This window comes from Saccopteryx leptura, chromosome 3 (assembly GCF_036850995.1).
Source record: "Saccopteryx leptura isolate mSacLep1 chromosome 3, mSacLep1_pri_phased_curated, whole genome shotgun sequence".
Taxonomy (NCBI): Eukaryota; Metazoa; Chordata; class Mammalia; order Chiroptera; family Emballonuridae; genus Saccopteryx; species Saccopteryx leptura.
In genome coordinates this window covers 246,176,080-246,189,672 of record NC_089505.1, presented here as the reverse complement: position 1 = coordinate 246,189,672, position 13,593 = coordinate 246,176,080, and the positions used below count along the sequence as shown (strand labels likewise).

The 13,593-nt window shown below is 43.3% G+C and overlaps 1 non-coding gene across 1 annotated transcript; it reads left to right on the top strand.

The window, feature by feature from the left end:
* Positions 1-5,694: 5,694 nt before the first annotated feature.
* LOC136401881 (U6 spliceosomal RNA) lies at positions 5,695-5,801 on the top strand. Its single transcript, XR_010750806.1, has one exon. It is a non-coding gene; the product is annotated as a U6 spliceosomal RNA (small nuclear RNA).
* The last annotated feature ends 7,792 nt before the right edge of the window (positions 5,802-13,593 follow it).

The following is a 13,593-nucleotide window of genomic DNA, read 5'->3' as shown; positions in this document are numbered from 1 at the left end:
GAATCCTTGTAGCCTGGGGCTTGGTTTTGGGATTAAGCCTTTCCCACCCTTTTTGATGTGGGGTGGTACAATCCAATCATGCCTCAAAGAAGTGACTTTGTATTGGAGACTTCCCTATTTTGTATATTGGATTAGAGGTTGTGAAGCTACAATATATAATGGGGGCGGAACGAGAGTTTGTGCTCTTGGTTCCTGAGATTATCATTAGAAGGGAGAGCAGAGGAGAGCAGAGAAAGGCCACGTGGAGGAGGCCAGGAGAAGCAGCCAAGATGGTGGAGTGCTGAGTAAGATGCCAGTTTGTGTAGAGTTTGTATTTGGGATAAGGAAGGAGATGGGGAACAGAGGTGAATAAGTCTGGTGAGCTAGAAACCTTTGATTCTAGGAAACTCGGATAAGTCAGTGGCTTTGTGAGCACTGAATGTGACTGGGTTTTGGAGCCCAGTGTGTATTTTTACTTGCCCGCCGGGTGCAAGCTAGAATTAAAGACTATGGCCCATCAGTTTTTGGCTCCGCTGTTTCTTTACCAACTGTCCGAATCCAATGCGAACCTGCATGGGCCAGGAGGCTGCTTTGATAGTAGCCCTGGCCATGGCTCCTGGCTTTACATTTGGCGTAGTCGGCAGGATTTGATACAGATCGGCAAGGAGCGTTTGAGTTGTGGAGTAGAGGACTGGCTGCTGTTATGGTTCCCCATGGCTGTCCTTTTGGGGACCGTAGGCTGGCTGACTTTTACAGCCATGCGTGAGGTAACTGAGAGCTCTGTGGAAGAGGCTGCCCAGGACCTGCAAACCGAGCAGCGGAAGGAGCTGGAGCAAACACAGGAGAAACCGATGCTGACCCTGGAGCTGGAGAAAGTGCTGGAGGAGGAGGCCAACCAGGTGTTCGAGATTCGCCTGGAAATGGAGCAGCTACTGGAGGAAGAATTACAAGTGTGTGAGTTGCAGCTTGCCCTGGATGTTGCGGAGAGCCAGCAGCGGCAGGAGGCCGGGGCTGAGGCTGAGGCCGGGTCCGGAGTTGCAACGTCTGCAGAGCAGAAGTTGGCAGCAGCCCGGGGCTTGAGCCTGGCAGCGGGAGCTGGTGTTTTCAGTTCCTCTTTGGAGGATGAGAATTGGGCTGGAGTTGTGATTTGCAGTCTCCAGAAGATGGAAGCCCAGCTGGAAGTAGCACCTACTGCGGCCCTGGTAGGTCTGCGATTTTGGGACATAGGGCTGGACACCATGTGCCCCTCTTTGGGACAGTGTAAGACCTGCCAGGATGGCAGGAATGAGGGGGGTGGCTGACGCCCCATGTGCTTGGACTGATTTCCTGGACTACGACCGGAGTGGGCATTGGCTCCTTTGTTGGATGGACTTACGGATTACGGATTTTGGACAATGTGAAATACCCTGATGGGGGTGGGGGATGGCTTTGCTGGAAGCACTCCTGCCCTGGGAAGCTTTTCCCATGGCTAGAAAGAAGGCTGAGGACATTTTGCGCTTTGGGCTAAGTGCTCAGAGACTGGTGAAGTGTACCTTTGTAATTGTTGAAACTGTATGATTTGTGCTGTTGTAACTTGTGTAATGTGCTAATTTCCTTGCACAGGAATGCCGATGATGTAGATTGTGGGTAGTAAAGTGAGCGTTGGGGTGGATTGTTGGGCAGATAAAATGTATTATGCTCACTTTGTTGAGGATGGCGGTGCCCATGTGAGGCCTACACCCAGGTGATATTAATGTGTGTTGAGAATCCTTGCAGCCTGGGGCTCGGTTTTGGGATTAAGCCTTTCCCACCCTTTTTGATGTGGGGTAGTACAATCCAATCATGCCTCAAAGAAGTGACTTTGTATTGGAGACTTCCCTATTTTGTATATTGGATTAGAGGTTGTGAAGCTACAATATAAAATGGGGGCGGAACGAGAGTTTGCGTTCTTGGTTCCTGAGATTATCATTAGAAGGGAGAGCAGAGGAGAGCAGAGAAAGGCCACGTGGAGGAGGCCAGGAGAAGCAGCCAAGATGGTGGAGTGCTGAGTAAGATGCCAGTTTGTGTAGAGTTTGTATTTGGGATAAGGAAGGAGATGGGGAACAGAGGTGAATAAGTCTGGTGAGCTAGAAACCTTTGATTCTAGGAAACTCGGATAAGTCAGTGGCTTTGTGAGCACTGAATGTGACTGGGTTTTGGAGCCCAGTGTGTATTTTTACTTGCCCGCCGGGTGCAAGCTAGAATTAAAGACTATGGCCCATCAGTTTTTGGCTCTGCTGTTTCTTTACCGACTGTCCGAATCCAATGAGAACCTGCATGGGCCAGGAGGCTGCTTTGATAGTAGCCCTGGCCATGGCTCCTGGCTTTACAGTTCCCCATCTCCTTCCTTCTCTCTGCACAAACTCTGCACTAACTGGCTTCTCACTCAACACTCCACCATCTCGTCTGCTTCTCCTGGCCACCTGGCCTCTTTCTGCTCTCCTCTCTGCTCTCCCCTCTAATGATAATCTCAGGAACCAAGAGAGCAAACTCCCGTTCTGTCCCTATTTTATAGTGTAGAAATCCAAACCTTTAATCCAATATACAAAATAGGGAAGTCTCTAATACAAAGTCACTTTCTGAGGCATGATAGGATTGTACCACCCCACATCAAAAAGGGTGGGAAAGGCTTAATCCCAAAACCAAGCCCCAGGCTACAAGGATTCTGCCTGCCCACAGCCTGCCCCCAACACACATTAATATCACCTGGGTGACAGCTTCCATGTGGGCAGCATCATCTTTAACAAAGTGAGCATAATATATTTTATCTGCCCAACAGGTAGGCTTGTATGGTGATGGTATGGACACTGAAGAAGAAAAATCTATAGGAGGGGCCTGTCCAGGAGCCTCAAGGAGAGCAAGAGGGAGCAGGCGGGGGTAGAGCAATGAGGAGTACAGGCAGAATAGAGCTAACTCTGGGGGAAATAAGAGGGATGTTTGATAAAACTTCTACTTTTCTAATATCTACCAGATGAAGCTGATTCTTAGATGGATGTTTGGGTATAGATCTCTCCTTCTTTTCTTTGAAAATCAAATATTAAATTTTAGTATATCTTTGTGTCTATTTCTGTATTCTATTCTGTTTAAGTGATTGTGAAGCCAGTATCCGGCATCGTGGCCATTCACATGCAGGTTTGCATTAGATTCGGACAGATGGTAATGAAACAACGGAGCCACGAACTAGTGGGCCATTATCTTTAATCCTAGCTTGCCCCTGGTGGGCAAGTAAAAACACACACTGGGCTCCAAAATCCACTTATTCAGTGCTCACAAAGCTACTGTCTTATCCGAGTTTCCTAGAATCAAAGGTTTCTACCTCATCAGCCTTATTCACCTCTGTTCCCCATGTCCTTCCTTCTCCCTACACAAACTCTGCACTAACTGACTTCTCCTTCAGCACTCCACCATCTTGGCTGCTTCTCCTGGCCTCCTCCACATGGCCTCTCTCTGCTCTCCTCTCTACTCTCTCCTCTAATGATAATCTCAGGAACCAAGAGAGCAAGCTCCTGTTCTGCCCCCATTTTATAGTGTAGAAATCCAAACCTTTAATCCAATATACGAAATAGGGAAGTCTCTAATACAAAGTCACTTATCTGAGGCATGATGGGATTGTACCACCCCACATCAAAAAGGGTGGGAAAGGCTTATTCCTAAAACCAAGCCCCAGGCTACAAGGATTCTGCCTGCCCACAGCCCGCCCCCAACACACATTAATATCACCTGGGCAACTGGCCTCCATGTGGGCAGCGCCATCTTTAACAAAGTGAGCATAATATATTTTATCTGCCCAACAGTGATCCTTCTTTCTGTTCTTTTGCCATTTTTGAAATATAGGTTAACTCTTTAAAGTTACTTTTCTTTTTCCTGCTTGAAAGTTTGTTATTAAAGGAGGGGTAGGAGTGTGCAGGTAGAGGAAGCGACTGGTGCAGAAGGGAGCAGCCAGATGTCTGTGCAATTGGAGCACAGAGGTCAAGGAGAGAGGGCAGGTGGGGAGGTGGGCTTGCAGGCAAGGTTTGCTATAGTTTGTGTGACAGATTGTATTTTCCACAGATGGCCACAATATGTCCCACTTTTTTGTGTTCATCTACAATGTGACCTGATACTCTTTCTATGGACAGGTGAAGTCTATGTCTCCGTCCCTTGAATCTGGACAAATATTCTTATAACCAACAAGAAGTGGTAGAAGTGACACTATATAAATTCAGTGGCTGTCACAAATGGATATGTAGTTTCCACCTGGAATAGTTGCACTTGGAACTCTGAAATATCACGCAAAAAAAAATCTTTCTACACTGAAGCCACCAAGCTATGGGGAAACCAAGCCAAGAGCAGAAGGTGCACATATGTGCCCTAGTCAGCAGTCCTAATCTCCACAGAGTCCAGGTACCAAAATGAGACTTAGAGCAGTGGTCCCCGGGCCGCGGACTGGTACCAGTCCGTGGGCCATTTGGAACTGGTTCGCAAAGAAAGAATAAATAACTTACATTATTTCCATTTTACTTATATTTAAGTCTGAACGATGTTTTATTTTTAAAAAATGACCAGATTCCCTCTGTTACATCCGTCTAAGACTCACTTTTGACACTTGTCTTCTAAGTTCAACAATTATATTTAAAAATACTACAGTTTTTACACCAGTCGCATAATTTTATTTTGTGCACTTATCCATCCCACCCTAAAGGCCGGTCCGTGAAAATATTTTCTGACATTAAACTGGTCCGTGGCCCAAAAAAGGTTGGGGACCACTGAATTAAAGCCATGAAGGTGAATGATGTGGCAGTTGGAGAAGTTATGGAATGAAAAGTAAGAAAGCATTAGGACCAAATACTGAGGAATGAACGTGTTTAAGGGACAGGCCAAGGAAGAGGACCTCATAAAGGATTTTCTGGAAAGAAATTACTGAATAAGTGGCAAAAGAAATAAGAGTGTCTGGTGTCAGAATAATCAATAGAGGAGAGAATATTAATTTTTTTAAAAGATCAATAATATGCCATATCTCAAAGAGCAAGGAAGATGAAGACTGAAAAGTTTCTACACATCTGAAAATTATAAGGTCGTTTGGTGACTCTGGAGAGAGCAGTTTCTGTGGAGTGGGGGGAATAATGAACAATGGGTAATGGACAAGGACTTACTGCAGAGTGAAAAGAAACATGAGTTTCCTACACAGGCAGGGAAAGAGAAAAGAGCATTGAAATCTAAAATGGCAGGGAGGGGAGAAAAGAGTGGGTGACTGGGATGACTCAATCCTTTGTCATTTATACTGCAGGCCTTTCCCTTGAGAGGCAGGATGGGCAGGGGTTGTACAGACTTCGGAGCCAGGCTGCCTGCGTTTGTAGCCCAGCTTCACCACCACTTACTAGCTGTGCAAACTTGGGCAAATTACTTAACTTCTTTGTCCCTAGTGTCCTCATCTGGAAAGTATAATTGAAATCACTTCTTAGGTTTTTGTGGCTGCTTAGAATAGCATGTAGTTATCACCCCACAAATGTCAGCCGTCAATATGATTATTACTATTATCATCATCATCATCACTACTACATTTGTAAACTCTGGCTTTTTCTCTTGGTGATATGTACTATGTTTGCTCTTGGGAGTGATTTTCGAAGTGTGATCCAGGGAACTGTGTGGGTCCCTGAAACTCTTACAGAGGGCCCAAGAGATCAAAACTATTTTCATAATATGAAAAGATGATTTGCCGTGCTCACTTCGGCAGCACATATACTAAAATGGGAATGATACAGAGAAGATTAGCATGGCCCCTGTGCAAGGATGACACACAAATTTGTGAAGTGTTCCATATTTTTACTTTGGGTGATGGGTATGCAACATAACTGAATGACAAGATAACCTGGACATGTTTTCTTTGAACATATGTACCCTGATTTATTGATGTCACACCATTAAAGTTAATAAAAAAAAGAAAAGATGATTTGCCTTTTTCACTCTCCTTCTCTCACAAGCCTATAGTGCAGTTTTTCAGAGACAATGTGATGTGTGATATTGCAACAGATTGATGCGGAAACATATATGAAAATCCACCTGTCTTCTATTAGGCCAGAAATTTTAAAAACATTTTTAAAAAATGTAAAAGAATGCAACTCTTTTCACTTATTTTTGTTGTGGTGGAAAATAGAGCTAATTTCCATAAAATATTATTTATATGTTAACATTGTTTATTTTGGATGATTTCAAACTAAGTATTTAAAAATTTATCCATTTTAATTTCTAACAGTGTAAATATTCAAGAGACATTATCCACAAAAGCTCTCTGAAGTCACCAAAATGTAAAGGGAAACACACCAAGAAGTCTAAGACTCACCACTTCGGGGACAAAATCAGAATCTGAATAGAAAAATGTTAACTAGTTTTTACTCCTTTCTCTAATCACACAAGATTACTTGCTTTTCCCTAAAAGTTTCCCTTTTATAGTCATAGTTACGAATCTTGGCTTGGGCTGTTCCTTCAGTTTAGGATGTCTATTTACCCTTCTTTGCCTGTCAAAAGTCTGCACATTCTTTAAGACACCTATAACCAAAATGTCATTGGCTTATTTATTTATTTATTTTTTTTATTTTTTTTATTTTTTTTTTTGTATTTTTCTGAAGCTGGAAACGGGGAGAGACAGTCAGACAGACTCCCGCATGCGCCCAACTGGGATCCACCCGGCACACCCACCAGGGGCGACGCTCTGCCCACCAGGGGGCGATGCTCTGCCCCTCCGGGGCATCGCTCTGCCGAGACCAGAGCCACTCTAGCGCCTGGGGCAGAGGCCAAGGAGCCATCCCCAGCGCCCGGGCCATCTTTGCTCCAATGGAGCCTTGGCTGCGGGAGGGGAAGAGAGAGACAGAGAGGAAGGAGGGGGGGGGTAGTGGAGAAGCAAATGGGCGCTTCTCCTATGTGCCCTGGCCGGGAATCGAACCTGGGTCCCCCGCACGCCAGGCCGACGCTCTACCGCTGAGCCAACCGGCCAGGGCCTGTCATTGGCTTATGGTGAGGTAGATCAAGTCAAGTGTGCATATGTTCCTTCCCCATATTCTTTCCTCATTATTCATCAACCACAAACTAGTTCTGTGCCGATCTCAGCAGAAGTGCCAGGGCTTTGTTACCTACACTGTGGTCAGTGTCCTCCGTGAGAACCCGTCCTCCTGCCCAGGGCACTGCTCTCCATGTTCCCAGGCAGAGCATCCTTGAGTTGAACAACTGTGCCATCCCTTCAGTGCTCATTTTACTGCTGTTGCCCTGCTCTAATTTGAGCAGAAGTGGGAAAATGACCTGCTCCCCAGTTCTTTGCTAAACTTCATCACCAAGGCCTCCATTTGTTGTTCACTGACTCTCACAAACTTGGTACTTTACTTTTGCTTGTAAGCCCTTCTCCATCAGTCAGACAGTCTGGGCCTGATTGAGCAACATGATACCCTGCTCCCCGTACCTTCAGCTCTCTTCTACTTCTCAGGGGCTCAAGCACTAAAAATGTCTTCTTCACAATAGCAGCATTCCGAATCCCTGTGGTTATCCTCCCCCTCCTCCTCATTCTTATTCTCATATATATTCTGATAATCACAATAATTCTGTAAGGAGCATATTATCTATTATATTATTTATCTATTGCTAGGTAATAAATTATCCCCAAAACATTAAGCAACATGTATTATCTCCCAGTTTTTGTAGGTCAGGAGGCTGGGCTGGCTTAACTGGGCTCCCTGCTTCACAGGCTGCAATCAAGATATTAGATAGGGCTCTGGTCATTGCAAACGTCAACTGGGAAGGGATCTGCTTCCAGGCTGACTCACATGGTGTTGGCAGGATTCAGTTCTCACTGAATGTTGGCTGGAGGCCTCCTTCAGTTCTTTGCCACATGGGACTTTCTAACATGGCAGCTGGCTTTATTATAGCATTGCAAACTAAGAAGGCAATAGAGAAAATCCAGTAAGTCTGTCTTTTGCATCCTGATTATGAAAGTGACATCCTATCACTTTTGCATGTTCTGTTAGTTAGAAACAAGTCACTAGGTTCAGCCTACATTTAAGGCAAGAGGGATTATACAAGAGTATGAATACAGGATAGTTGAGGGCCATCTTGATAGATAACTGACACATCCATTGTTCTCCCATATGGTGGAACTGAAACTCATTGAGGTTCAATAATTAGACCAAGGTCATTCAGTAAATGGGAGAACTGGATTTGAACTTAAATTTTTTTGACCCCAAAGCTTACTTATAGCACTTATTTCATATTTTCTTTTCTCTTCTTTTTCTTTTTGAAAGAGACAGAGAGAGAGTCAGAGAGAGGGACAGATAGGGACAGACAGATAGGAAAGGAGAGAGATGAGAAGCATCAATTCTTCATTGCAGCACCTTAGTTGTTCACTGATTGCTATCTCATATGTGCCTTGACCGGGGGGCTACAGCATAACAAGTGACCCCTTGCTACAGCCTGTGACCTTGGGCTTCAAGCCAGTGACCTTTGGGCTCAAGCTGGTGAGCCCATCATATATTCTTACATTGTGTTTGTCACCGTGACTATTTCCTTCATTCCGCTGCAGCCTCATTAAGGGAAAGGGATACTTATGTCCCTCATAATGGCAAAAAATATTGGTGAATAGATGGATAGATGAGTACATGAATCAGTTAAAATAGTCCATATGTTGGATCTATGCATACAGAAATTGCTAAACCAGGGTTCAAAGTAAACCAGAGCATGAGTCAAACTGAGAAGGGAGGGTGACAGTGAGCCAAGGGGCAACCCAGGTGTACTACTGACCCTACAGAATTTTTCAAATTTATTTTTCCCCCTCTGTGTGAAATATAGCTTGTCTGTTTTGGTAAGCAAAGACAAATCCTATGTATTGCTAGATTTTAGACAATATAATGGCTAAGAATACTCAAAAGGCATTCTGAACAAAGCTCGAGCCACTTCCCATCCTCACTGTATTCAGCCTATGTATTTATGTGTATTTAACCCAGAAAGTCCAACTATGTCACTGTGCTGCTTAAAGGAAAAAACTGGCAGTGGCCAAAGTATATATGCTAAAAGAGTCTGAAGGTGCAAACAAATTCATTCATATTTGGATGTTTGGGTTATTCCTCTGTCTCGCAATAATTGGGTTATTAATATATTAATAAAATATTGCCTGTAAGAAATAACGTTTCTAATAACCCCAATTTTTTTGGTGGGCACTTTTGATATGCATGTTGTCCAGGTAGTTCCATTGGTTCTGCTTTCTATGGGGCCTCTGTGAGATGCTGTCATACATGATGTTATGTTGTAGAAAGGAGACCAGCTTCCACCGCTCTCACCAGTTAAATGAGAGTTTCTTGAGAAGTAGCTACTAGATGTGTCCCTTTCTTCTACTGTACATTTACATTTTAGGTTTTTGCTCGGAGGTTTATAGAAGGCAGGACTGAAGAACTGAGCAGAAGCAGTAGCTGTGCAACCTCTTATACGAAGGAGAGGGAAGTAGCAGCCAAGAAGTCCACAGTCTAGCCTGACCAGGAGGTGGCACAGTGGGTAGAGCATTGAACTGGAATGCGGAGAACCCAAGTTTGAAACCCCAAGGTCGCTGGCTTGAGTATGGGCTCATCTGGCTTGAGCATGGGGTCACTGGCTTGAGTGTGGGATTATAGACATGACTCCAAAGTTGCTGGCTTGAGCCCAAAGGTTGCTGGCTTGAGCCCAAGGTGGCTGGCTTGAGATCAAGGTTGCTTGCTTAAGCAAGGGGTCACTTGCTTTGCTGTAGGCTTCCAATCAAGGCACATATGAGAAAGCAATCAATGAACAACTAAGATGCCACAACGAAGAATTGATGCTTCTCATCTCTCTCTCCCTTCCTGTCTATCTGTCCCTCTCTCTTTCTTTCTGTCTCTGTCACAAAAAAAGAGAAGTCCATAGTCTGTGACTCTGTGATTTTTTGTGGTATTCTCTCTTAAAGCTTAGATGAAAGTATTAACTCACTTTATATAGCAATCACCACAAAGAACCCTTCCTTGAAAGTGGGAATGGGATTGGCAACACTCCTGAAAACATCAATTTTTAAAGTTTTCTGTTGACTAGATCAGTGCAAGGTATGGTACAAATCTACCCTAGAAAAGGGCCACTTAACAGTGGTACAAGGTTTTGTGGTTTTCTCAAAAATATGAGCATAATAACTAAGATATAACATAGCAGCTAGCTGAGCAATCCTTCCAAGGCTTGGGTACTTAGAGGCATTAATTTAGTGGCTAAGCCTTGGGGCTCTAACTATCTGAATATCCCATTCTATTTTATTTCTTTAATTCAGTAAGGAAACTTACAGAGAACTATTATCCCTGAGGGCCTAAGTTTCCAAAATACCCTACACTTTTATAAATGTTTAGATACTTCTGCAAGATCCTATAAGCTTGCTGGTATTGGAAGTTGTCTTTAGAAGGGAGGGTCAAAGGTGACAATCTCTGTGGATTTTTTTTTTAATTTTTAAAAATTTATTCTTTTTTTAGAGGGCAGAAGGGGAGAGAAAGTGAGAGGGAGGGAGATAGAGAGAGAAGGGGGGAGGAGCAGGAAGTATCAACTCCCATATGTGCTTTGACCAGGCAAGCCAGGGGTTTTGAACAGGCAACCTCAGCATTCCAGGTCGATGCTTTAACCACTGTGCCACCATAGGTCAGGATGACAATCTCTGTGGTTTAAACATTACAAAAATTGTGGCTTACTCTGACCAAGTGGTGGTGCAATGAATAGAGCGTTGACCTGGAATGCTGAGGAAGCAAGTTTAAAACCCTGAGGTTGCCGGCTTGAGCATGGGGTTGCCGGCTTGAGCATGGGATCATAGACATGACCCTATGGTTGCTGGCTTCAGCCTGGACTTGAGCCCAAGGTCTCTGATTTGAATAAGGGGTCACTGGCTCAGCTGGAGCCCCCCAGTCAAGGCATGTAAGAGAAAGCAATCAATGAACAAATAAAGTGCCACAACTGAGTTGATGTTTCTCATCTCTCTCCTTCCTGTCTGTTTGTCCCTGCCTGTCTCTTCTCTCTCTTACTTGTGTGCGCTAAAAAAAAAGAAAAAGAAGTGGTGACTTCATTACAGTTTAAAAAATTTTGTCAAAGAGGAATTGTTTTTTGAAACTTTTGCTTAAGGGCCAGGATATTACTGTTTATAGGATTAAGTAGGTCATTTGTTGTTGTCAAGTAGCATTGGCAATGGTTGAGCAAGACTCCTTTAACCATAAAACTATGCTAACCTCTCCAGGACATTCATTCCTCAACTCTTTGCTGACAGTACACAAGTTATCATATGGCCTGCATGGGAGTGTGAGGTACAGCACTATTTTTAGTTCACCTTCTGACTTGCTCCATAACCTTGGGGAAATCACTTCTAGGCCTTGAGCCACAGACCTGCCACCTGGAAATTAGAGCTGGTTAGTAACCCTCCTCTGGCTAAATCAGTGAAAGTCATGAATTCTGGAGTTAGGGAATTAAGAGCTTGAATGTGGTCACTGAGTCATTTACACATTGATCCTTTTGAACTTTTCTCCTTTTCTTACAGAACAGCTTTCTTGAACATTTGATCATATTTTTGTTCTATCAGCACTTCAACATAGAACAATTTTTCTTATTTGGCTATAAATTTTTCCATCTTACATTTTTTTGTGTGTGTGACAGAGACAGAGAGAGGGACAGATAGGAACAGATAGGAAGAGAGAGAGATGAGAAACACCAATTCTTCATTGCATCATCTTAGTTGCTCATTGATTGCTTTCTTATATGTGCATTGACCAGGGGCCTACAGCAGAGTGAGTGACCCCTTGCTCAAGCATACAACCTTGGGCTCAAGCTAGTGACCTTGGGCTTCAAGCCAGGGATCTTTAGGCTCAAGCCAGTGACCATGGGGTTACATCTGTCATCCAACACTCAGGCCAGCGACCCTGCGCTCAAGCTGGTTGAGCTCATGCTCAAGCCAGCGACCTCGGTGTTTTGAACCTGTGTCCTCTGGGTCCCAGTCCAATGCTCTATCCACTGCACCACCGCCTGTTCAGGATCCATCTTACATATTCATTTTCATTCCCCCCGCCGTTACCATTTCTACTGAATTTCACCATGGCAGGGCTTAGCCAGGATCTATTCATTCTGTTTATTCAGTGGAATCTAAGTAAAATCATCTCAAACATTCAATCTGGATGTTTGGAGCCTAAGAGTACTGATAATTTCAGGGGCTCATTGTCTTCTGCCCTCTCTGCCCCTGAGCCCCTGCATCTGTGGGTGCTGTCATTTTACTGTTCCAATGGCCTCGACTTCAGCCTCTTCTTCAGTTTTTATAAAAACCCATTTAAACAAAGCATTAGTGAGATTTTAAGATTTGAGAAAAGAACTTAAAACTTATCTATTAGACACTCTTGTTCTTTAAAAAGTCTATTTTTCCAACCTATCACCTGCTAGCCCTCCTCTTTTTCATTCTGCTCTGCCGACCCGTCCAGGCTTGGTCCATCTCTTCTCACCTTCAGAAGCAGCAAATCCCTCCCATGTTTTCATGCAGAGCAGCTTTCCTTGTGTTGCTAGGGCTTCTGCTTATACCCATGTTTTCAGGATCTCACCTCATAATTGAAAGAGTTTATTAGGGTATTTTCCCAAACAATGCAAATTTTTTCTTTTTTCCTTAAGAAAAATCCTGGTACTCATTTAATACTAATTTTTCTTCTCATTATACATAAGAATGTACATTTATTTGTGAGCACTCATCAGGATTTACAAAGTAATTTGAATTCTACTTTTCTTATTATTTTGTATGTACTTTCTCATGTATGAATGCAGTCCACATTGGCTACTTTAATAAACACCCTCCGAATTATCAGGTATTTGAGTTGTTTACAGATTTATTTTGTTTTGCCTTGTGAATAATAGTGCTGCTATTGCAGGAATCAAAAGAGGACAAAAAGGGCCAGACAACTTGATGAAGGCAGTAGGATTTATTAAAGCTGGTGGAGCACATGCGATTTGTAGCTCCAAAACATGGGCTCCCCAAAGTTGATTTTCTTACAGGTTATATACCTTTACAGCAAGGGTAGTCAACCTTTTTATACCTACCGCCCACTTTTGTATCTCTGTTAGTAGTAAAATTTTCTAACTGCCCACCGGTTCCACAGTAGTGATGATTTATAAAGTAGGGAAGTAACTTTATAAAATTTATAAAGCAGAGTTACAGCAAGTTAAAGCATATAATAATACTGTAATTACTTACCAAGTACTTTATGTCGGATTTTTGCTAAGTTTGGCAGAATAAATCTTTATAAAACAACTTACTATAGTTAAATCTATCTTTTTATTTATACTTTGGTTTTTTATACATTTTATTTATACTCCACTACCGCCCACCATGAAAGCTGGAATGCCCACTAGTGGGCAGTAGGGATCAGGTTGACTACCACTGCTTTACAGTCTCTAAACAATGTGCATGTGATTTCTTTGTTTAAGGTTTCCCAGGACTCAAGGAGAGGGGAGGGAAATTTTCGGTGGGGTAAACAGGGGGAAGGAGTTTCTAGATCACTGTCCATAGTTACATACAGATTCTGCCATTCTTGCTTTGTATTACAACTATGGGATATACTTAATTTATTACTGGCTGACATG